Below are 26,479 nucleotides of genomic sequence, written 5' to 3' on the forward strand. Positions count from 1 at the left end.
TTCAAGTGCCTCTCATCATTTCACCCACCGCAAACACTGGTTCACTAAATACCAGCCTTACTCAAATCCTGTTATTTTTGGTGACGGAGAAGAGCACACCGTTGTCAATAAAGGCAACATTCAAATTCAGTTTGTTGGGAGGAATCTCATTTTCCTCGATGTGTACTATGTTTCAAGGATGGAACTAAATCTACTCTTAGTCAGTCAGTTACTATGACATTCTCCACACTTGGATGTCACCTTTAGTTCACAACAATGTACCAACACTGATAAAGCGACTATCAATTGTTTTAGTGGGTCTTGAGGATCATGATCCTTTCCAACTTACTGATTCTAGTGATTCTCAAGACTTAGCTATGGCTGCTCAACAGTCTTTTGTTAGCACACTTTGGCATCTAGGGTATGGGCACTTAATTGTGATTATCTCTCTTAGCTTGCTTGGGATGAGCTTGTCCTCGGTTTGCTAGAGATTCAGACTCACCAGCTTGGAGTTTGTGATGCATGCCACGCTAGGAAGCAACATCACACACCTTTCACCAGTGGTGATTCATGGCGAGCTTCTCAAGTACTTCAGCTTGTTCATGTCAATATTTGCGGCCCTATGGCCACTCCTATTCTTGGGTCCAGATATTTTCTGTTGTTTGTTGATGATACCAGTACAAAAATGTGAGTGTATTTTCTTAAAAAGAAATCAGATGCATTTCTTGTATTTCAGAAGTTTAAACCTTAAGTTGAAAAAGAATCTAGGAAATCTATTATTATTCTTAGATGAGGCAATGGTGGGGGATTTTGTTCTAATGAATTCTCTAGCTTCTTGGATACTCATGGCATCAAGTGCCAGTTAACCACACCCCGCACACCACAACTGAACAGTGTAGTTGAAAGTCGGAACAGAACAATCACCAAGATGGCTCGATCCATGCTCGAACACAGACATGTTCCAAACAAGTTCTGGGTAGAAGCAATCAACACTATAGTTTATCTTTTGAACTAGTCATTGTTGATGTCAGTTTTCTACCATTACATAACATACAGCGATTGAATACTTGACATGGAATGTCAAACACTCAATCCCTCTCTTGAAAAGTTAATACTCATGAAGACATGAGAAAAACTCCAATGTTCCTTACACCTGTGGATACTCAGTTATATCGATGTGATTTGTTGGTAATCACGTAAGCAGCCTTACGTTGTTCATTCAAGGATAACTTGGGCTCTCGTTGTGGTGGTGATGATTTTGGTATAAGTGTCAGACGATGTTGATGGTGGTGATAATGGGGGTGTGTCTACCAATAATGCTTCTCCTAACCTCCTTCTTCAAAGCTCCAAATACTAAACTACTCACTGCTCTACTCCTACTCCTATGAATGGAAAGATTAGCAAATGGACGGGAATCGAATTTGATGAAAGCTAACTAGCGGCTCTACCTCCATAGATGCAATGATTCAAGGGAAAATGACTAGATTACCACACAAGGCTTCCCAACAAGCCGCTAAGATGCTAGTGGCCTAGTTTATAGATCCCTATCAAACATCCACTAATATCACCATGCAACTATCCATCTACTCTTACTCTTACTTAGAAACTTTCTCAAAATGAAATCTACTTTAACAACTTCAAAGGAAATCTAATTCTAACTATTGGAAGTAGAAACCATGCAATAACACTGTAGTTGGCAGATTTTGTATTTTGTAGCCGACTGGGTTATGCCATCGAAGATTGTGTATTTAGTAGCCGACGGGTAGATTAAGATTGTTTTGTAGCCGAGGAACCTCTTCTGGAAAGTTCGACGGAAAGTATTTATACACCCTCTTGGGTCATTGTAAAGCATCTTATCACCAATTATGTAATATGTTGGCATATGCAAATAAAGGGAGTACTGATGTTCGTATTCATTATCTGTGTGCATTTCTTAATTAACCTATGCAGTAAACATTTGGCACCGTTGCCGAGGATCGAACCTGGGTCACCTACATGACAGGCAGGAATACTCACCACTATACTAACAAACACCAAATGTTCTTAATCACCATGCAAGCCACAACAATGATAAAGAGAGGTAATTTTGGTATTATCTTACCAACAATTTTCTTCAACCCTTTACAAATTAGAGCAAATGGCCTTATATAGAGGCCCAAAATTACAACCAACAGTAGAGATTAACAAGCAAAACCAATGATCCAAATTGGATCCTAGAAACCCTAATTAGGGTTGCCACCCCATCGGCCAATGAGAAGACGCCACCTCATCAATGGACCAACGAAAAAAAGGAAAAGTGGCAACTAATGAAAAGGCACCAAAATGGTAGCCAATCAAAATCAGACACCTATCCTACCCAAGAAGAAGGAGAATTTGCAACTTGGGCTTACATCAAATGATCTAATATAGTTATACCCCTTTCTTTCATCTTTTTAGCCAAAGTAATGAACTTGGCTAGCTTGTCGTTGACTTCCTTCATGAGAGGGCAAGGTGTATGTTTCATCTTGAGCTCAACTAAATTCATCATGTTGCTCGCTGCTTGCAGTGTTTTCTCATGATCCTTCTCATATTCTCTCACATATCTGATAAAGGCATTGAGGGAGGCAAGGGTGCCCAAAAGTTTCTTCTTGATGGAAACCTTCCCCAACCCATCCAATCTTGATCCAAACTCTGTCTCATTGACATTCTCTTCTTTGATATCTTCAAAATCAAGCGCAACCCCAACATTGTTTATCATGGTTGAAATGGAAGTGTCAATCTCTAGGCTGTGTTGTGCAATCTCGTTCCGTATCTCTTCAAGTATTCTCAAACTGATAGTGAAGGCAAAAAACCAAGACTCCACCGTACTCAATCCTCCATCTATCAACTTGGAAAATATTTCTCCGTAGCTGCAAAGGTGACAGGATTGGGCCAACTATCATTGCCAATTCCAAATGAGAAGGTAATCCCTGTCTCACCTTTAAGTTTCATCATTTTGTCATAATGCTCAAGTTGCCTAGCCAATTCCATCAAAACTACCTTGTCGGGTGGGTACCTTGGAAGTCTCTTAGGACAAATTGTGCTTCCTGCTACTCTAATATAAATGAATTGCGAAAATTGGATGAACCAACTCCCATACTTCTTAACTTTTGATTCTACTTCCGATGAGAGCCTCTTAGCAGGTGTTCCTTGCAATATTCTTATCATCTTCATGGCAAAGGCGTCATAAAACATTTTATAATCCTTAATGTTGTGCAAATGAAGTTGTGGATAGCACTCATGCACCAAACATTGCCCGGCCCATTGCCAATTACTCCTAAGGCCTTAAATCCAAGATTTTCATATAATCTCGCAATTTGATAGAAAAGATAGGACCCCATATAGAATTGCTCTAATTTTGCACGGTCCTAAGTTGCAATTTTAAATTTTCACTTATAATCCTAGCCCAATCAAATCTTCTCTTTCTATTTTCATTTTCATCAATAAAATGATACATCCAGTTCTCGAATTGCATACTTTGAGCTAAGCTAAGCCCATGATACGACTGAGAAGCACAATGAGATCGCCATGCTCTGATTTGAAATTTGACTTGGTGAGCTTTGACGACTTGGTGACTCCCTTCTTGCCTTCGTGTACCAATTCTGCTTTATATGAATAAAGTAAGCCTCCTGATTATCCTAAAATAACTTAGCCACCTGATCCATCATTACCACTGTCATGCTTTTATACTGGGGAATATTAAATGCTTCTTTGACCGCTTGTCCACCAATGTTGGCCAACACTCTCTTCCCTCCATAAAAAATGGACTTGGTAACAATATCAAATCGGGATACACGCTCCATTACCAATTTCGGACAAGGCAAAGTTGGAAAAAAAGTCGTCGCATGTACAATTCCGCTCTTGTAGATCTTCTTTGCCATGGGGGGTTGTCCTTCCTTCAATCTTTCCTTTAACTGTATCATGTTTACTGTACTGATATTGGTATCACTTATTCGCCTCACTTTCGAGAAAAAGGTGGTCTTAGGCATCATGTCTTCCTTGTCCTTTTTGGTATTCGTTCCTTTTGGATTCTTGCGTGCACTAACATCTACTATCCTAAACACTTATTTCTACCCCTTCATTCTAAATGATATGGACTACACTTATTAATCCCCAAACTTCTTTCTATCGATGGAATCTAACTTATTTTTGCCTCGTCAAGTCCTATCTCTACACTTATCAATCTCCAACCTTCAACCTGGCGGTGGAACTACCAATTTTTCTGCCTCTTCGTTACCTTAGGATGGACTACAGTTATATCTCCCAACTTCAATCGTAGGGTGGTCTAGCTCATTTCTGCCTTGCCAAGCATCTTATCATGGAATCTACATTTATCTCTCCAAACTTCAACCTATCAATGGGATGATGAAGTGGTGGATGATGAATGCAAAAAGATTATAAGGGAAAAGAACCAAGCAAGAACAAGGAGTGGAATCCGCCTTTAAACCAATCTTCACCTCTAAAATGAATAAAATTTTACCTTAATTTTGTCTTTACCAATAACCCGGCCCCTTTTCGAATTTGGATCAGATCTCAGAAATTTCAAGCCTCCTTGCAAATAATGATGCCCTAGCAAAAATCAGAATTTTGACCTCCTTGAAATTGCCCACATTTGTCAAAATCAAACCCTTGGATCACATGGCCTCCTTACCAACAAAATCACCCAAATCTGGAAATTGACATCGTAGCCTTTGGAAAGAAAATCAGACCTCACAAAATCGTCCAAGCAAGAAAAATTTAGACCTGCCCTTAAAAAATCGCCTAAGGGAGAAATTTGCCCAAAATGTAAGAAGAAAAATGCCACCAAGCAAGGAAAAAATCTGCCCAAAAATCGCTAAAATCTGCAAGTTGCCCTTCTAGAGAAAAATCGCTCAACACATGAGGAGGAGGAAGATGGAATGAGGAGATGAGGGAGGGGGGAGCCCCTCTTATACCAAAATTTCCATGTCTCTCCAAGCTAGCCGACTTGCCTTGGAGGAAAACAGAATTAAATTAGCATCTTTACTGATGGCCCAGATTTAAATTCTACGCTAAAATTACTTAGCTCAAAGCAAAATTAACCCATTTAATTGTCGGTTGTGATCAAAAATTGCAAAAATAAAACAAAAAAAGCCTAGGAGATGCCAAAATTTTCATTTAACACTGTTTTGGCAATTAAAATATCATTAAAATAGAATTTGGCAAGCCAAAATCAATTTTCAATTCCAATTTACCAATCTCTTTCAATATTTAAAAATCTTCTAGGCAATATTTCAACCAATTTAATGAGATTTTGCAATTTAATCTACTTTCAATTTTGCAACGCAATTTTAATTTTTAACCAAAATAAATCATTTTTCTAGCATTCAAAATTGATTTTCCAATTTTAATTTCACTATCAAAAAATTTCTCTCTTCACCAAAAAAAATCAAGATTTTCCAAAATAATTAAATCTAAAAAATTTCATTTTGAAAATGCTCAAGCTTATACAATTATATCAAATTTTCAAAATCCGCCTTAGGCCAAAAATTTGCAAATTTATCGTGCCGAATATTGTTCTAATTATTGAAAAAAAATGTTGTTCTTGAAATTTGTTTGGCCTAAGGATAAAATTACATTTTCCGGAAAATCAAGTTTTGCACTGGGTGAAAAAGACAATTCACATCCCTCCTAGCCCGAAGGCATCCAAAACGTAAAATTTTCAAATCAAAAACTTTTGGACAACTCCAGAAAACTTGCTAAGGCAACTGAAAAAAAAGGGGGTCCCCAAAATTTTGGGCGATGATGTGAAAACCTCACAACAATCAACCACAGTGGCTGTCAAAGACTCAAGAAAAGACCTGGTCAGGTCACAAGCCCAGAATCAGTCACTTGAAGGTTTTTGGCTCCCTTGCTTTTCTTTGGATCCCTGATGCGTCACGCACCAAGTTGGATGCCAAGAGTCAGAAACTTATGCTTGTTGGATACAATAGTCTTCACAAAGCCTACCGCTTGATTGACACTAAGACATCTTGTCTCTTGTACAGTTGTGATGTAGTCTTTGATGAGGAGCGAGGACCATTCGTGCCTGGTTCTCATGTTCCTAATCCAATAGACCAGCCTATGAAGGCTCATGATTTGAGAGTTAGGCTTCCATTAGGTCCACCTGATGAGAGGGCTCCAGTAGCTCCTGCAGCTCCAGGTATATCTATGATCCCTGCAAGACATCTCCAACTTCTCCTGCAGGATCACCTTGATTTGTAGATGTTTCACCTGAGTTTGATCCAGATTCTTCTGATGAGGAACTAGATCACCAAGCATCTCCTAATACTAATGTTGGTCGTTCTCCTCTCCGGCCTAAGTGGTGGACTAAGACACTTGCTAATCTTCATAATGATGAGCTCATTATTGGGAGAACTGCTCAGAAAAAGAGAAAACCTACAGAGTCTTTGACTTTGTTCTCATGGTTAACATTCATAGTGTGTTTGAACCTCAAACATATTCCAAGGTTAAAGGAATTCTAGAATGGCAACAGGCCATGACATCTGAACACCAGAGCCTACTGAAGAATCACACCTAGGTCCTTTCTGAGCTTCCACCAAGGAAGAAACCCATTGGCTGCAAATGGGTTTACAAAATCAAATACAAATCTGATGGTACTTAGGATAAGTACAAAGCTCGTTTAGTTGTGAAGGGCTTTTCTCAGCATTAGGGCATTGGTTACGAGGAGACCTTTTGCTCCTACTGCAAAGATGAACACAATCAGATTAGTCCTAGCCACGGCAGCACAATTGGCTAGAAGGTCCATTAGATGGACGTCAAGAGTGCTTTCCTGAATGGTGATCTCCATAAAGAGGTCTACATGACACAACCTCTTGGTTTCAAGGTTGTTGATAAAGACCATCAAGTTCTCAGATGGTGAAAGCTATCTATGGTTGAAGCAAGCCCCTAGGGCATGCTACATAAAAATTGATAAGTACCTCAATGATCAAGGCTTCAAGAGGAGTTCCTCAAACTCAAATTTGTACATCAAGACTACTAATAGTGACATCATCCTTCTGGTTATTTATCTGGATGATTTGATCATCACTGGCAATTCCGCATCTTTGATTCAAGGAATCAAATAGAACTTATGCCAGTGTTTTAATATGACAGATCTTGGAATCATACATTATTGCCTAGGTGTTGAGGTTTGGCAATAGTTTTCTGGTATATTCATCTCTCAAATATGCTAGGGCTCTATTAGACAAATTTCGTATGCAAGATTGCAAGCCTGCATCTACACCCATGGAGAAAGGTCTTTAGTTATCAACCAAGTCTAATTCTCCTCTCGTTGATGTACTACATATAGGCAATTAGTAGGAAGCCTCATCTATCTTTCTACAACTGGGCCTAATATCAACTTCGTAGTTTGCTACATCTTACGCTTTATGACAGCTCTGAAGGTTGATCACTGGATGGCAGCAAAGCGTGTACTTTGTTATGTGAAGGGCACCTCAGACTATGGACTTCTTTACTCTTAAAGTTATAATCCTAAACTTAGTGGGTTCACAGATTCAGATTGGGCAGGCTTTGTTGACGATAAAAAGTCAACTTCTAGATATGTGTTCAGTTTGGGATCTGATGCCGTCACATGGACCAGTAACAAGCAGAAGGCAATTTCTCTCTCGTCTACAGAGGCCGAATATAGAGGAACTGTTAAGGCAAGATGTGAAGTTGTTTGGCTTCATCGGATGCTTAAGGATATGCAGATGTCATCAACAAGACCGACTACTTTGTTGATAACAAAGGCGTTATCAAGTTAACACGAAATCCAGCCTTCCATGAACTAACCAAACATGTGGATGTTCACGGTCAGTACATACGACAACTAGTTGAAGACGGGACCATAGACTTGCAGTATGTTCCTACCACATATCAGACTACACACATTCTCACCAAGCCTCTTGGTCCTGATAAGTTTGTTAAATTTAGAGGAGAGCTTGGTGTTGTGGATAGATTAACCATTAAGGGAAGGTATTACGATAATAGATAAGCGTCTATTTTAGTTAATGGTAATCTATTTGTAATCTATTGTAAATATTAGAATGTTTCTAATATTTAATTTAGCTCTAGATAACTGCAAAAAGTTTCTATTATTTACTATCGTTTCCTAAGGAAACATCATTCCATTCATTTGTATATATAGACCTCTTGGTCTCTGTTAATATAAGCAACTATTTACCAATTACCTCGTAATACTCTAATGCTGCTTCTCAATCACACAAGTCATCTAATATCTTTTAACAGAGGGATTCCTACAATGTTACAGCAGCATGCCAGGATAATGGTGGCAGAGCTATTTTCCAATAAATTATCCAACGATTGATATCAAAAATGTTATCTAAGGCAGTTTTTATGGTTAAACTTAAATGTTCATTTGAAAAACTGAAAATCTGTCCTTGGAGTTTTAAAGAAAGGAATTTAGAGTCATTTCATGTATTTCTATCCATGTTCCCATGCCCTTAGAGTGGGTTGGGGATTAATGGACATTGCTTTCTCCGATTATAATGTCATCTCAAGCTAAAAATATCTATTTGTCAAGGTGGTCCCTATTTTGTCAACAGTAACGTGCATTTCATTCTAGGTCAGACGAATCACAAACACTTTCAAGAGAGTTTATCAAAAGTCCTCTCTTAGAAGGATTAGTAATGTAATTCCACGACAGTAGATAGCCTCTGAGCTTATTTGCAACAGTATATCCTCAATATACACAAAAATATACCAAAATCAATATTGAAAAACCACTTCCACATAAAGCAGATATTTTGCTTGCTGAGACAACATGGGAAAAGCTGATTCCATTCAAAAAGCATTGCTTCTAATGTAAAAATGGGTAGAGTGTAACTGAGCAAATCTTTGAATCTTCCGTCTCTTTAGTAACCCACTGTTCTTAAAAAAGTTGGAATGTGGACTCTGGCTCACAGAAACAACTCTCTATGAATATAAACATAAACTGATGTTCAATAGAGAGAAAATTGCATTACCTTTAAAGCATTGGAAATTGAACAAAAAAAAAGAAGGCAGTTTACGAATTTCAGCACCCTGGAGAAAAATTCAAAGAAATGCACAGTAAGTTCACTCAGCAATAAGACTTTAAATGTTATCAAGCTCACCAACACGCCTAGCAATTTTTTCTTAAAATATATGGGGACTGGGCTCTTTTTCAAGCGTTGTTTGTTGAAGCCAAAATTCAAAAACAAAATGGTGATTACTACCTCTATGCAAAGTTCCATTTTCTTCTAACATTCTTCGGTGTATTTCTGGGGTCATTTGTGAAGTTTTTCTTCTTATGAGTTTCAAATGATCTGCATATAGCTTCTGTTTCCTTATCTACTTCCTGAGCTGCAATTGTGGGATTTGATTTCAATATGGTTGGCATCAGTCAGTCTATTAGCTCACTGGACTTTCAAGATTGAATTTTGAAGACAACAGCCACAAATTTCCACCGAGGTACTCTTACAAGGACACTCTTAATTGCAACAAAAGGTCAAATTCGGAATAGAAGAAAGATCATCATTTAAGATTTATTCATTCAAATCATACTGAAGGTGGTCTTCTTCTATGAAAAATCCAACACCAATACCAAGTCAATACCTCTGTCCTGGTATTTTTAAAATTATAAACGAAGATTTAAAATTGGCATTTGTTAGGCATCATCTTTTCGGTTTGTTGTCTTATCAACTAACAAAAACTAAATTAAAAGATCTCATGAAACTGAAGAAAGGAAATGCACCAGGGCCTCTAAAAACTTTAAAAGACCAATTGTCTTTAGAGTATAGAATATGCAGACAAATCACAAAGGTTTTAGCTTTCATTATATATGTACCAAGCTTCAAGGAAAATCACTTTATTATTATGAATTTAGCCAGGCCATTTAAATTTTTATTTTCTATTGTCAAAAAATCCATGGAAGAGATAAGCCATAGTCACAAAGCTAACTGAATTGTTGCAACTCCAGAGCTCTAATCTAGACAACTTCTGAAAGGTTTGCAGCAATCTAACAAGTTATCCTACAGTTAATACAGTACAGATCAGATGTCAGGCGGTCTACTAAATGGAGCCACTCGTGACTCTTGCTTTAGAAAATTGTTTGGAAAGTCCTCTTCATCCACAAAGAGTACTCAACTAGATTAGCAAGTGGACAGTTTTTTACTACTGCATTGTGGAGGATTAAACCCATAGAAATGAGTCTCTGCTGTCTCCATGGTAGGTGGCTTCTCTTACCCTCAAACCTGGAGATGACAAGTTGACAGCAGTGCATACTATAAACATATCATAACAGGAATTAATCTATATTTTTCCTGAACTCTGAAAAAGTTACTCTACATTGAACTAAATATTATGTGGTTTGTGTTGCATTAAAGTACCTGGTAGACTGATACATCAGGATGAAGAAAACATGTGCTAGTCCGCCCCAAGAAAATCAGTTTCATTCACGTAGAGGAGCTTGGAGGGTTACGGATTTTGTTTCAACCAAAGGAAATGAGGCAATGAAATACTCCTTGTTGAATAAGAGCATAATCAGTAAGCCTTAATCTATCCATCCGTTGGTGACAGTGATGCCGCCACCTATCTAATAAGGCTTCCCATGTCCTTCAATGCAGCGTATTTACTCTTCCTACACTCCGTACACCCACTCGCACCTTAAGCAAGCCCTCTCTATAAAAAACGCAATCCTAAAATAGCGGCTATCACGAAGCTTGCTCTATAGGAAGTTCTGAACACCCAAAGACCCGAAAACCTGGAAAAAAAAAATCTAAAGGATTGCCTTCCTTTGTTCAGGGGGCATATACCTATTAATGGTGCTAGCTAAGACATGACCTAAAGATTGCCTTCCGATTGACCAACTAATTAGGGATTGCTAGTAAACGTGTCATTCCAAACAAGTCACGATTTCTCGCAGTTTCATCCTAGGACAAACCACACAGGCATCTGCAACTTACGACGTTCAGAATAGTTTTAACAAACTGATTACATTTGAACACATTTTATAGAGATTTTCCATGAGCTCCAAGACTGAGAGAATCTAGAAACACGGTACATATTTCAACAGACTGCTATATCTTCAAAATAAGAACCTCTGCTTGACGAAATGTCTCCATGAATTGCTCCTTTGCCTTACACGAAAGAAACAGAATTTTTAACTCTTGTGGAAGAAAACAAGTTGAAAAATCTATTACATTGCAGAGAAGACAAACCACGTCAGTGCTTTAATGCCACTGGTTGAAAAAAAGGAAATACAAATCTTTGAAACACTACAGAAAAAACAAAAACAAGAAAAGAGAATAGCATAAAAGTGAGTCAAGACTTGCATGAAATCAACAGGCTGGCCGGAAACCGGGAAAATTGGGTGGAGCGCAGTATGAACAATTGAATGCAGGGGAGTGATGAGAAAGAAAATCGACAAAAGAAAAGAATCGCCGTCAGAATCAGCATGTGATGGGTCCCATTGTCGGGCACCGCTGCAAACCCTCGGACTCACAAAATTCTCCGCCATTCCCGCCGCAAAAATAGAATAATTTGATGGTGAAAAGACAGCATTATGACTAATGTGACAAATGTTCGATATCCCTTCCACACCCACCTGGTGACTCGAGCCCTCCGCCATTTTAGTGGATGCAATCCGTGTTTCATTCGACATTTTACGTCTCAGTGCAAATATCACAACCCTGACGTATCTTCTTATGTCATAACCACCTGTACGAAAGATGGTTTGGAACGTTTCCCGTGTCAAACGTGCTCTAAAAACATAGTTTATGGGACATTTGATTTCCCTATTGTGGTGTTAATCTTTTGTTGTTTTGATTTGATGAGTAGTTTTAAATTTGTGGGAGGGATGGTGCGTTGTTCTAGTATTAATGTTTTGGATCATATTGTTAAGTGAAAAGAATATGATAGATTAAAAAGTATTGATTAAAACATATAATGCTTTACAACAAAATAAGCAATATTATAAATTGGAGGAAAACTATTATCTTTAATTTTTACTTAATGTTAGTTTCTCTTGTTTTGTAATCAATCATTTTTATTTTTTAGCATTTTATTCTAATGTTTTATATGTGTACATTGCTCACATCACTTTGGGAGGAGATTTGAAGAGACAAGAGCATCACTTATGCAAAGAATGGAAAGACAAGGAAGAGGTGTGAAGGTAACTTTGTAAAGGTGGCGACACCACTTACATAGAGGTAACTCTTGAATTCGCTTAAAGTTAGATTGGAGATTTCTTTACTATGTCCAGTGCAAATGTTGAGCTCAATGTTAATTATATTCTGAGATCATTGATCTTCCAATCTCAGGGAATGAGTTTTTTAAGGAAAGTAAGGCTTCTAACACTGCAGTGCGTAAGTTTCCCAAAAACAATGAGGAGGAGGAGATTCTTGTGAATGTGGGGGTTTATTACAACATAGAATTGTTGAAACAATTGATTAATTGTATATTGTCTTTGTTGTTACATAAAATGTCATATCATTGCGAGTTAGTGTATCTCGAGCTCACTCAAGCATTGAAGACAATTTTCTGTGTATGTCGAGCATTACAAAGTTTTCCTAGTTCAAAAGATAGTGTCTACCGAGTTCACTTAGACGATAAAGGAAAGTTTGTAGAGGTTGAGTGTTAACCGAGTTCACTTGGTTAATGAAGGAAATGTTGGATGGAACCAATGTTAACTGAGCTCACTTGATTACCAAAGGAACTTTGTGAATATGCAGTGTTGACCAAGTTCACTTGGTTAATACAAGAAAATCATTTATGAGTTAGTGTCTACCAAGCAGGGTTGGCTAACGAAGGATTTTCTTATTTTGGCATATTGAGTTCAATTGAATTGTTTGTTAGCTCTAGTCGACTGAGGAGATGAATATTAATTATTTTAAGTTATATTCTAGCTGACTTGACAACGTGTAAAATATAAATATAAGGTCAAGTTGAGGATTAAAAGATGAAGCATGAGTGGAACATAATTGAAGATTTGATGATGCCAAGAGGAAGCGAATTAGAAGGATAAGTAGAATATCCTTGTTGAGATGTAAAGATACATTCGATCAAGAAGGATCAAGTATACAAGCCAAAATTGAGATATGTAATCAGTAATTTAGTTGTATTAGAAATTAGGTCATCTCATTGTTACTCTCTAACCATTGTAGCAATGATCTAAATCTCTTAACAGAGTTAGCTTAACAGCTATTTGTAAATCCTCTAAAAAGGTGGCATTTCGATTGAATTGTCTAAAAACCTCTAACAAGGCCACTCCTAATAGGGTGATTAAATCCTCTAATAGGGTCACACCTAACAGTGTGTTTTGTAACCTTTAACAGGGTTGGCTTCTAACAAGGCTCACTTTAGAAGAGTGAAAATCAGTAACTAGTTGCAATTGGTGGTTTTTCCCAAATTGGGTTTCCATGTTAAATCTCGATGTCAAATGTGTTCATGTTATTTCTCTGATGTGTTTGCAACTAAGTTAAAGTAGTATTAATAACAAATAATATCTTAAAATTTTCATGTTAAGCATTTACCGAGTTAAATTAGTGTTTACCAAAAAAAATTTCTATGTGTTTCCAAGTTTTAGTAGAGTTCAATTTTCACATTGTTTTGTACTGACATCTAAGGGATCCGGAGTAATTTTTTTGTGGTAACTAATTCACCCCTCCCCTCTCAGTTAGTTCTCTTATATTTCCAACAATTGGTATCAGAACTTTTGGTGCTTGCAGAGAAGGTTTTAAGGACCAAAGTTAAAGATCAAGATGTCTTACAGAAAAGAGATTCCCAAGTTGAACTGAGACAACTTTGCAATATGACAAGGACTTATGAGGTTAAATTTGGCAACTATCAATGATTCAGGTTGTAAGTATTTTGATAATGAATACAAGACTCATACTGGAACATTATCATTTGAAGATATTGTTGAAAAGAAAAATCATAACATCATGATGATTGACATTGCTTCTGCTCTTAATTATGTTGAATTTGATGGAGTCAAAAGTTGTACTACAACTTATGATATGTGGATCAAACCGAAAGCCATCTATGGAGGAGATGAGAATGTAAGAAGAGCCAAAGCCGAAAGTCTTAGAGGACAATTTGATTAGATGAAGATGAGAAAAGATGAAAACATTGCAAAATATGTTGAGAGAATTAAAGCAAGTGTGAGCACAATCAAAGCATCTAAAGGAGATGTTGATGAAAAAACAATTGTAAGCAAGGTTCTCAAAACCCTTCTTCCTATCTATGCTTCTATTATTCAAGAGATAAGATGTGATCCAAATAGAAAAATAACTTTGGATGCTCTAGTTGGAAGATTGACAGCTTTTGAGTTGGATAACTATGATTTCTATGTCCCTAGTTCCAAAGGTATTGAGTATGCATTTGAAACTAAACTTTCACTCAAGAAAAGGGATAAGAAGTCAAAGGCCAATCAATCAGGAAGTGAAGAAGAAGAAGAAATTTTGGACAGTGATCTTGAAGTTGTTGAGGCCCTACTTGCAAAGAAATATTCCAAAGGCAAGGGAAAGTACAAAGGTATGATTCCTCTAATTTGATTTTCTTGTAAAGAAGTCGGTCACATTGTTGCAACGTGCCCAAACAGAGAAAACAAGGATGAAAAGAAAAGCAATAAGTACAAAGGCAAGTAGGAAATCAAAAACTACAAGGACAAATGTAAGAAATCTTGTTTTATGGCTAAATATTATGGTAATAGTGAAGATGAAATGATATATATTATTGTAAAAAGATGAATCTGATGATGAAGGGGATAAAATGACACTTATCTCTCATGTTAGCAAAAATGATACATGGATTGTTGATAGTGGCTACTCACATCATATGATTGGAGATAAAACAAAATTTAAGCACATAGAACATTATGATGGTGGTAGTGTAAGATTTGGAAATAATGAACTATGTTGCATAAAGGGAAAAAGATCTATCTAATTAACTAATGAACTTAGATGTGACAATGCTTATGGGTTGAAGGACTAAAACATAATCTATTGAATGTGGCATAGTTGAATAGCATTGGATTCAAGGTAGAGTTTATGAATGGGAAGGCCAAACTGCTGGATGGAAAAGAAAATTTGGTTGGATCTTGCGAACAAACTAAAGGTAATCTATTCTATCTAGATCTCAGTGAAAGTTCATGTTTTATTGCTCAAGTAGAAGAAAGTTGGTTATGGCACAAAAGATTATGTCATGTGAACTTTGATAACCTAGTCAAGATAAGAAAATATAGAAGAGTAAGAGGTATTCCTAGCTTGAGGAAACCTAATATGGGTCTATGCAAAAATTGTCAAATTGGTAAGATGGGAAAAACTAGTTTCAAAAGTAAGAACTATCATTCTAAAGAAGTCTTAGAGCTTGTACATACAGACTTACGTAGACCTATTGGAATAGAGAGTTACAGTGGAGATAAGTTTTTCATTCTATCTATTGATGATTATTCTAGAATGATGACAGTAATGTATCTAAAAGAAAAATTTGAAGCTTTTCAAAAATTTAAGTGGTATCTAGCAAGAGGAGAAAAACAAACTAGAAAGAAGCTAAAAATTTTGAGATCAGATAGAGGTGGTGAATTCATTTCCAATGAGTTCAATGAATTATGCATCAAAAAAGGAATTAAGAGATGGGTATCAACCCTTGGTATGCCTCAACAAAAGGGTATAGCTGAAAAAAGGAACATATCCATCATGGATTGTGCAAGAACATCGATGATAGAAAAGAATGTTGCAATCAAATATTGGAAGGAAGCAATCAGTACTGCAATGCATACCTTGAACAGAGTATGGCTGAAGAAAGATTCAAATCAAATTCTTTATAAACTATGGTATGGCTACAAACCTAATGTAAGTTGTTTAAAAGTATTTGGCAGCAAATGTTATATCTTGAAAGAATCTAGGAAAGGTAAATTTGATGTAAAAGGTGATAAAAGCATATTCCTAGGATACTCTTGTAGAAGTAAAACATACAAATGTTTGAATTTGTCTACTTGTAAAATCATAGAAAGTGCACATGTGAGGATTGATGAGTTTGCAAAAAAAAGTGAAGAAGAAAGCAACAAAGAGCCTGAGGATTACAGAAGATTTGTTTACTACAAACCTGATACTCTACTAAATCTATCTGAAAGACAGGAGGCCTCACCTCCTGAGTCCCCAAAATCTCCAAAAGCTATCGAGTTGCAATCAGTGCAACCTGAGTCATGATCTGAAGGATCTGAGTCACAGTCAGAAGCTACCGAGTTGTTACTAGAGAAAACTGAGTCTAACGGACTTGAGTCACAGACAGTGGGACCCAAACTTAATACAGAAGATCATGAAGAAATCAGTGAAACAAACTCCAAATCCAAAGTACATGTGTTAGTAATATATGTCAGAAGGCATCATGCACCTGTTTAGATCATTGGAGACAAGTCAAATGGAACAATGACAAGAAATAAATTAAAAGGTACATGTTTACTTGCTGAATTTGAACCTAAAAATATTAAAGATGCTTTGGATAATGAAAGTTGGATTGAAGCAATGAATGAAGAAATAGAACAAATAGAAAAGAACAAAACTTGGACTCTTGTTTCTAGACCCAAGGATAAAAATGTAATTGGCACAAAATGAGTATTTAGAAATAAACTAAATGAAGATGGAGAAGTTTTTAGAAACAAAGGAAAGTTAGTATGTAAAATTTATTCTCAAGAAGAAGGTATTGATTATGGTGAAACTTTTGCTCCTGTTGCAAGATTAGAAGGTATTAGAACTTTACTAGCGTATGCAACTCATAGAGAGTTTAAAGTTTATCAAATGGATGTAAAATCTACATTCTTGAATAGAATACTTGATGAGAAAGTCTACATAGACCAACTTGAAGGTTTTATAGATCCTACTTAAAAAGATATGGTCTATGAATTACACAATGCATTGTATGGTCTCAAACAAGCTTTCAGAGCTTAGTATGAAAGACTTCATAACTACTTGATACAAATTGGTTTTCAAAGAACAAATGATAGCAGTAGTTTGTATATCAAAGAAGGACCAGACAAGAAAGTTGTGTTGGTAGAAAGATTTGTGGATGACACTTTATTCATAGGAAATGATGACTTGTGCAAGACATTTTTAGAAGAAATGAGTAAAGAATTTGAGATGTCTATGTTTGGAGAGATAAAATAATTTTTTGGATTGTAGATCCAGTAGAAGAAAGATGGTATCTACATTACTCGATCTAAATATATCAAGGAGATACTAAAGAAATATGGAATGGAAGACTCAAGACTAGTTGGAACCCCTATGTCTACTGGACATAAGCTTTCCAAAAATGATGATTCCAAAGAGGTAGATCAGACCACATATAGATCAATGATTGGAAAATTGCAACATGTAATGCATACAAGACCTGACATTGCATTAGTAGTTGGTCAGGTGGCAAGATTCTCAGCAAATGTCAAAGAAAATCACATGATGACAATCAAAAGGACCATGAGATATCTGAAAGGTACTAAAGAATATGGTTTATGGTACAAAATAAGAGGCAATTTGGATTTAAAAATATTTACAGATGCTAATCAAGCAAGACGTATTGATGACAGAAAGAGCACCAATGATGGAGCATTATTTCTTGATAAAAGACTAGTGTTTTGGACAAGTAAGAAATGTAATTGTATTTCACAGTCCATAGTAGAGGCAGAATGTGTGGCTACAATAGTTAATTGTTCTAATATTGTTTGGTTCAAACAACTTTTGGCAAGTATGAAGATAGAGATCAAAGATCCAATAGTTATATACTGTGATAACACCAATGCAACTAATCTATCAAAAAATCTAGTGATGCATACCAAAACAAAACACATTACTATAAAATATCATTTTTTGAGAGAATTGGTACAAGATAAAGAAGTAAGATTGGAATGTGTGAATACAAAAGAACAAATTGCAGACATAGTCACCAAGTCATTACCTAAGGATGCATTTCTATATCTAATAGGTAAGCTAGGGGTCATTCCCCTATATAAAGCTCACTAAATGAAGCTTAGTGATGCATCAACCAGAGCATGTTGAAGATCAATCAGTTAATGCAATATTGACAAAGGGCATATTGCAAATGAATCAATACATAAAGTACATTGATATTCACTGAATATTGTCTTTAGCATGTGATATCAAAGAGGGAGAACTTTGCTATCATATCTCATAGAAATTTTATAAAGAAAAAGAGAAAGAGATGTTAAAAAGGGAGAATGAACTTGGTCTAATATCAAAGACAAAGTTTTCTATCAGAAGAAGATGTTGCAAGCATAAGTTTTCTAACAGAGAGAGAAACTAAGGCAGAAAGAGTTCACACTAATAGAGGGAGTTCTCATGGATGAGAATTAGAATGAAATTAAAGATATGTTCCTTACTTTATTCTTGCTCTAAAATTTCATTGCATTATGTAGTGCCTACCCCTAGTTAACTTTTCTAATTTTATTGTCAAACTCTTTTAGGCCAGTTTATTTTTATGCTTGATGATTAGCAGCATTATTTTCCAAATTATTGGATATTGTTTTCATACTCAGTTAATTATATGATGAGACTACCTTGGTACTAGTACTTCATGTATGCATGATTATACCTTGATGATGATTATTTACAATGATTTTAGTTATTTAATGATGTTAGATGGATTATTTATACATGTTTTCTATGGATTCTTACCATACACTGCATGTGTATGGTGTGCATGTATGTTTTCTTTATGTAGACTTTCGTACCCTATCACAATATGTCAATGGTAAAAGAGGGGAGATAAATTCTTGAATCCAAATCCTAAACTTAAAGCCAATTGTCCTAAAAAAATAGGACAAGTACCTGAGAAGATTACCCTTCTATATTTGTCATATGATGTAAATTTGTGATTATAACCCTTGAGTTTGATCTTGTATGTGATATTTTATGATGGGTTTTCATATTTCATTTTGTAGATCTTTGGTGATTTTTCTATTAATTAAGTCAAATTAAAATATTAATTAAAGATTTAATTTAATGGAAAATTATTAAGATAATTTCAATATTTAATAATATATATAATTAATTGGAAAATTAATTAAATAAAAAGAATTAAATTTAAAGAGCAAATTATAGTTCTAATTCTAAAGCATAATAATATTTATTTAATTTAATAATAATATATTTAGAAGATCATTTTTAAATAAATGCTAAATATTATTATTACTTAATAAATATTTTATCAAAAAATGCTTCGAAATTTAATTAAAGAGAGAAAGAGAGATCGAATTAATAAAGATATTTTAAGTTGCAAAAAATGTGCATGAATATCCAAAAAATAAATAAAGAGTTAAAAGATAGTGATCAACGAGTTCTTTCGGGTGATCGCACAATTAGTGCCTTGAATATAGGAGAGAACTCCTTATCAGAGATTTAGAGTTGTTTTCGTAGGGATCGAGGATTTTTGGAGAAGGGATTTTTCAGAGAGAAAGTTTTGAGAGAAAAGAGAATTCTCTCACAATCTTCGGGTGGTTTTGTATTAGCATCAGATTTAGGTAGAGTCTTATGCTTTATTCGCATAATGAATTATGTTATTCGATATTCCTATCTACATTGCATCTGTTAAATTTGTTTGCAAAGTTTTGTCTATGATGAATCTTTCATTGTTAATTTATTGGTATTCATATCGAATTCTTTTGTATATGAGGATTGAAAATTAGGAAACCCTCGTTCTATAAATTGAATAGTCATTATTTAATCAGAGTTAGTTTTGAAAAGAAATTAAATTTAGAACGAAAATTCGATTAGTTTATTTGGGTTTCCCTATCAGCCTAAATTTGCAATGTTTATTGTGTGTGTGTGCGTGTGTGTTGGGGGGGGGGGGGGGGAGGGGGGACTGGTTTGTTTTATTTTAAAAAAAACAAAATGAATTTAATTGGTGAGTGGGAGGTAGGCCACCACACCCCACCTCCCCCTCCTCCCTTTATCCCCCACTACCACAGGTGCCTTTTTGCACATGCAACAGACTCTACTGTGACAGCAACAAGTACTACTACAGTGGCTACCATGGGTGGTAGGTCGACATGCCTTAAAATATGTGGTACTTTTATTTAAATTTTGTTTTATATAAAGTTTTAAATTGTGATATGTTTAAATTTTAATTTAATTATTAATAGTTATTATTATTAAAGAGTTATAATTTATTAAATGTTTTTAATTAAAGTTTAATTTAGTAGTAATTAAATGAATTGATATTATTACTTATTAATTAATATGTTAATTGGATATAAATGGGAATTATTTTTAATAAACTCATTTTATTATTTAATAATTTAGATAATCACTAGTTAATTATCTAATAATAATTATTTAATATATATGATCCTAAGAGAGATGATAATTTTGTGAGTTTATGGTAATGATGCATTCATATCTAAATGTGAAAATGGGTTAAGTTTTACGGGGAATATAGTGAACTTTTTTAGACCAAAAATGTACAACGAAATGGAAACTTAAACATTACTATTAAATCAAACTATGTTTTTCAAAATCTAATAGAACTACGAAACTACAATGTCTGTTGTATGATTACTTCTATGTTGGGTTCTGGGTTGACTAGAGTGTTGATCAGTCTTAGAATATTACAAGAGGCTTGAGAGTTCTGTGTTTGTGATGTCATGATGATGATTTGATCTCGATCTTTTATACTCAACCATGGTAATGTGTCTGGTATGCTCTATGATGAGTTTGGATTTATTGTTCGTTATTACTTTCCAATGTTCTTGTGTGAAATTGAGTTGAATGGTGTGATCCTTTTGACTTAACCTTCGAGTCTTCAATCAGTTATTTTTGGATTCTTTCAAGTTTCTTGAAAAAGGTCTGAGGTGTTATTGTGAATTGTCTTTTGATGCTTTCCAGTCACTTGTGTACGGTTGAAGTGAAAACTATGATTCTTTAATTTGTACTTTTATGAGCCTAGGGTAGGTAATCTATATGTCAAGTTGGGAAGTGGGTTGCAATGCAGGCCGAGGCCCTAAAGAGGTTGATGGGTAACACATTATAAGTAGTTAATAAGTGAAAACGCTACACTAAATTAGAGTAAAATGAACCTAATAAGAGTCTTGTCTTTCCTCACCCATGCCTCAAGTGCTAGTACAGGCTATGATGGGAGTAGAGAGGACGCTTGGTTGCGACCATGCATCATTAGTATTCCTTGTTAGTACAAAAGGATACTAGTGCCACATAGAGTCACTAGGGGACCAAAGGATTAAAAGACTAGCCAGGTAACCCTAGAGTTGGTTCGTGCAATGACACTTGCCTACTAGCAGTATAGATTTCTTATGTATCTTTGTTTGTCTTTGGGTTTAGATGTCAATTTATCTTGGAACCTTAGGTTAGATTACTTTTAGGGTTTTCCTTGACCTAGATATTGTTTTTGATTTTGGGATTGTTATCCTGTGTGGGACTTGAGACTATCTCCTTAGCACGGTGGGAGTGAACCTTTTTGGGTTACCACTAGGTCGGGTGGTACTACTTTTTACTTTTACCCTTGAGATCCTTCTGTTGATGTTGTGGTTGGAGTTTCCTTGTTCTACATTTCCTTTCATTCCATCTTTGTGTATTATGATGGATGGTTATATCTATATGATGGATGATTTTACTTATTGTATTGTATTTTATTTCATAGATTCAAAAGGCATGATGTAATCTATTTTATAAATGTATATTCCTTCAGCCTTTCATGCCCTGTGACATGTGCAATGGATGACTGTGCATTCTGAATGCCAAGTGGCATTAAAAAAAAAGTATATTATTTAAATGGATTGAACTTGTAGTTATTCTTTCATGTGGATGTGTTAATTTTTGGACTTAGTACCATTTAAAATTAAATGTGACTCAACATCTTGGGATCCTTAAGGAATATAATCTATTATGTTTGCTTATGTATGATTGTATGTTATTGCTTCTGCTACTTTATGATTGTTGTTCATGTTATTCTTTAATTTTTGTTGGCAAACTTGGTAAAACTTTAGGTTAGTTCTTTTGGATCCCTTGGCAAGGCGTTACACATTATGACATGTTGTATTGCCATCAATGCCAAAGAGGGAGATTATTGAAACAATTGATTAATTGTGTATTATCTTTGATGTTACACAAAATGTCACATCATTTCCAGTCAGTGTATGTCAAGCTCACTTGGGCATTGAAGATAGTTTTTTGTGTATGTCAAGCATTCTAGACTTTATGTAGTTTAGAAGACAATGTCTACCAAGTTCACTCAGGCAATGAAGGAAAGTTTGTGAAAGTTGAGTATTAACTGAGCTCACTCAATTAATGAAGGAAATGTTGGATGGAACCAGTGTTGACAAGCTCACTCAGTTACCAAAGGAACTTTGTGAATAGCAATGTTGACCAAGTTCACTTGGTTAACACAAAAAAATCATTTCTGAGTTTGTGTTCACTGAGTAGGGTCGGCTAACTAAGGATTTTCTTGTTTTGGCATATTGAGTTCAATTGAATTGTGTGTTGGTTCTAGCTGACTAAGGAGATGAATATTAATTATTCTCAATTCTATTCTAGCTGACTTGACAATGTGTAAAATATAAATATAAGGTCAAGTTGAGGATTAGAAGATGAAGCATGAGTGGAACATAATTGAAGATTTGATGATGCCAAGAGTAAGTGAATTAGAAGGATAAGCATAATATCCTTGTTGAGATGCAAAGATACATTTGATCAGGAAGGATCAAGTATACAAGACAAAATTGAGATATGTAATAATAAATTTAGTTGCATCAAAAATCAAGTCATCTCATTGTTACTCTCTAACCATTGTAGCAGTGATCTAAATCTCTTAATAGAGTTAGCTTAAAGCTATTTGTAAATCCTCTAACAAGGTGGCATTTCTATTGAATTGTCTAAAGACCTCTAACAAGGCCACTCCTAATAGGGTGATTAAATCCTCTAACAGGGTCACACCTAACAGTGTGTTTTGTAACCTTTAACAGAGTTGGCTTCTAACAGGGCTCACTTTAGAAGAGTGAAAATCAGTAACTAGTTGCAATTGATGGTTTTTTCTCAAATTGGGTTTTCACATTAATTATTGGTGTCAAATTTGTTTATGCTATTTCTCTTATGTGTTTGCAACTAAATTAAAGTAATATTAATCATAGATAATATCTTAAGAGTTTCATGTTAAGCATTAATTGAACTATTTTAGTGTTTACTAAGTTTTTTATGTGTGTTTTTTGAGTTTCAGTAAAGTTCAATTTTCACAAAGTTTGTTTTGTACTGAGATCTAAGGGATGTGGGATTTATTTTTGTGGCAACTAATTCACCCCTCCTCTCTCAGTTACTCCTCTTATATTTCCAATAAGAACATAGTAAGCCCATTTGGCAGATGATTCTTATCTATATCATGCTCTATTTCACCCTATATGAGAAGTATTCTAGAGTCCATAGTTATCATTTTGTATTATTAAGCCATTTTTTCCACAAGGATAGGACTTCTCTCCCCTAGTTTTTTCTCAAATCTATGGAAAAAATTCTGATAAAAAATAAGAAGAAACCCAAAATGCATGTCTTACATGAAGGCTTCATTTTACTTATTTGTGAATATTATAAGTCGAGGGCTCCCAAACCTACTATTAAGGACCCTAATGGAAAGAGGAAAGTTGAGGGTGAGGGGTCTAATGAAATCATGAGGAAAATCCCTTAGGGTTTTAAGGAAAGAAGAAGTTTTCTTTGAACCTCCTGAAGCAATTTGATAGGAAGAAGGGCATGAGAATGGAAGAAGCCAGTGAGAGTGAGATTGAGAAGAAAGAGGTTAGTGTGATCAAGCTAAGGTTTATGAAGTCAAGGGGATGGAAATAGATGATGATGATGATTCCTCTATGAACTCTGGTAAGAAGATAGAGGCCTCTAATTTGAATTCTGAGAAAGATTATGGTAAGGAAACTAATATGCAGAAAGAAGAGATCTTGTTGCCTAAGGGTGTCTAGGAGAAGAAGTGAAACCAACAAAGATTGAAAAATGAAAAAGTTATTGATATTCAAACTCAAAATATTGGAGACATGGTGCAACAAGGTGAGGTTGGTAAGAGCCCTAATGTGAACATTTTGGGTATCTTAGTTCTGGTTCTGTTGCGGTCATTTTGACCTGAATAATGTTATTTTGCAAAATATTTATGTTCTTAATGCTCTTGATGTTGGGGTAAATAATTGCTCTATTCATCTAAGTATTTGGTCTCTTGTGGATAATATAGGTGCTTAGTTAGAGTTTCTCCATAAGGCAAAAAGTAAGGCCAGTAGTTCCTTGCTTTAGACAATTGGACTAATAATACAATTCACAACCTCAAATCCAAGGTTGGCAATCTATAGATGCAACTAGACAATGAGATTCAAGCTAGGAAAAGTTTAGAAGGTAGATTTAGGTAGATCCCACATTAGATAAAATATTATGAAGAGGGCCTGGAGAACTTTCTTACTGATAGTGAACAGAAAATGAAGACTATTGTTCAAAAGTTTAAGAATATGTCTGGCTAAATGGAAAAGAAAGAAGAGAATGTAGAAGTTGGTTAGTTTTTTTTGGATAGGGAGGTAGATGATGCTAAGGAGGATCTAGGTAAATGCACACATGTGAGCTCGAGGAAGAAATTTTCTACCTCTATTAAGGTCATTCAAACTATGAAGGACATTAGCAAGGATGTTGTTGTCATAGAGAATTGGGTGGCTAATGCTCTCAAGAACCTAGCCTAGGTTTTTGTGTGTTCTTTCTTTTGTGTTCTATTTTTGTCTTTATTTGTATCTAGTTTTTGGTTTTTTATGTTGGGTTCTATTTTGTTGACCTTGTTGGTTGGACATGTTGGTTATTTATGTGCCAACACTGTTTTGTCATGAAGAACTTTATGGAATATCTTTTCTAATGATTTGTAAGGGTTTATTTGGGTCCCCTATAATTTTTTTGTTTTTGCCTTAATCCAATACTTTTTACTCTAACAATGAATCATAGAGTGATGCAAAATAAATCATGAATAGTTAAATCTAGAAATCAACTACAAAATGTTAATTTTGGGTATAAGAAATATAGATATGCTCATGTGTCATTATTCTTATAGGTGTGTGTGCAAAATAAAATAGCATACAATAGATTTTTAACAATTGCATCTAACTTATACATAAAATATTTAGAAGTGTCTATTGATGTGTGGTGGTGTAATGGTTATTTAATGATAATATTGTGGTTTTTCTCTAAAGATTCAATTGTGTAGTTTTTTAGTCAAGCTCATTGACTTATTATCCTGAATAGTGATTCATATGAGCTCATTGGTTATGAGAATGAATGGAGCATGTAATGCCCTACTTGGGAATCCAAGATAAATAAACCTAATACATTACAAAGTTTACTAAACTATGGTTTTTAAGTTTAAACAACATCAAAGTATCAATATGGAAGCAATACACACATACACATCAATTACACATATGCAATACAATTATGGATTACATTCCTTAAGGATTCTTTCACATTGAGTTGTGCTTAAGAAAACTTTATTAAGTTTGAATCTAAAGTACAATTTTCATAATCATAAATAAATAATAGATACATAATATCATAAGCATATACATTAGTGCAATTGATATAATGAAATATATCCAAAATAGAGCGTCCATTGCACATGTTGTAGGGTATGTAGTCATAAATACAAGTACATCAAAATACAATACAACATTCCATAGGATCTCAAAATACAACATACGCACAACTGCATCAATGAACATCTAGCCTCTCAATTTGTGGGGGAACCCAAATGGTAAGAAGTCACTACCTCTTGACCTCATGGTAACCTAGTTAGGCACCACTCCTGATATACATGGAAGATAATGAATGAACCACACACATATAATCAAATCACAAATCAATCCTAGGCTAGGAATCTTGATAGCCCAATAAAGAAAAGATGACCAAAGTTGAAAAGACAATCAACCAATACCAACATCACATATCAATATCCAAAAATCAAGTATCAAAACCAAAGAGATACAATACTAAAAGGTGTAATGCCTACCCCTACTTGAATTTTCTGTTGAATTGTTAGATTTTTTTAGGCCAATTTTTTTATTGTGTTTTATGATTATCGGTACTTGTTTACTGGGTTAGATTAAATATATTTCATACTTAGTTGATATATGTATGTTCAGTTATTTCAGTTATTTCATGATTGTTTTGATGATGATAGATGTATGCTCATTCCATGATTTTAGTTATCTCATGATGATTAGTAGATGGATTATTTATATGCATTTCTATGGTTACTTACCCCATACTTGCATGTGTATGGTGTACCTATCTATTTTACTTTATGTATGATGTTTCTGATGTGGTTTAGGAAGGGAGTCATAGTCACCTGCTAGCCAGGATCTACATGATGTACTGCCTCTTGTCATTGCTTGTTTAGTTTAGAGTATATGCGTTTGTACATGCATGGATTTTATGCAGATTGTAGGTATCAAGTATTGACTTCCTTG

General features: G+C 35.0%; 1 pseudogene across 1 annotated transcript in view; it reads right to left on the reverse strand.

The window, feature by feature from the left end:
• The window catches only part of LOC149539669 (scarecrow-like protein 21 pseudogene), a 32,966-nt pseudogene extending 21,786 nt beyond the window's left edge, over positions 1-11,180 (reverse strand). Inside the window, exon 1 of the transcript XR_016356284.1 lies at positions 10,365-11,180. The product of XR_016356284.1 is annotated as a scarecrow-like protein 21 pseudogene (transcript). The remainder of the gene's footprint in view (positions 1-10,364) is intronic.
• Positions 11,181-26,479: the final 15,299 nt, after the last annotated feature.

Source organism: Cupressus sempervirens, chromosome 9, assembly GCF_028749045.1.
Source record: "Cupressus sempervirens isolate cs-2001-9-10 chromosome 9, ASM2874904v1, whole genome shotgun sequence".
Lineage (NCBI taxonomy): Eukaryota > Viridiplantae > Streptophyta > Pinopsida > Cupressales > Cupressaceae > Cupressus > Cupressus sempervirens.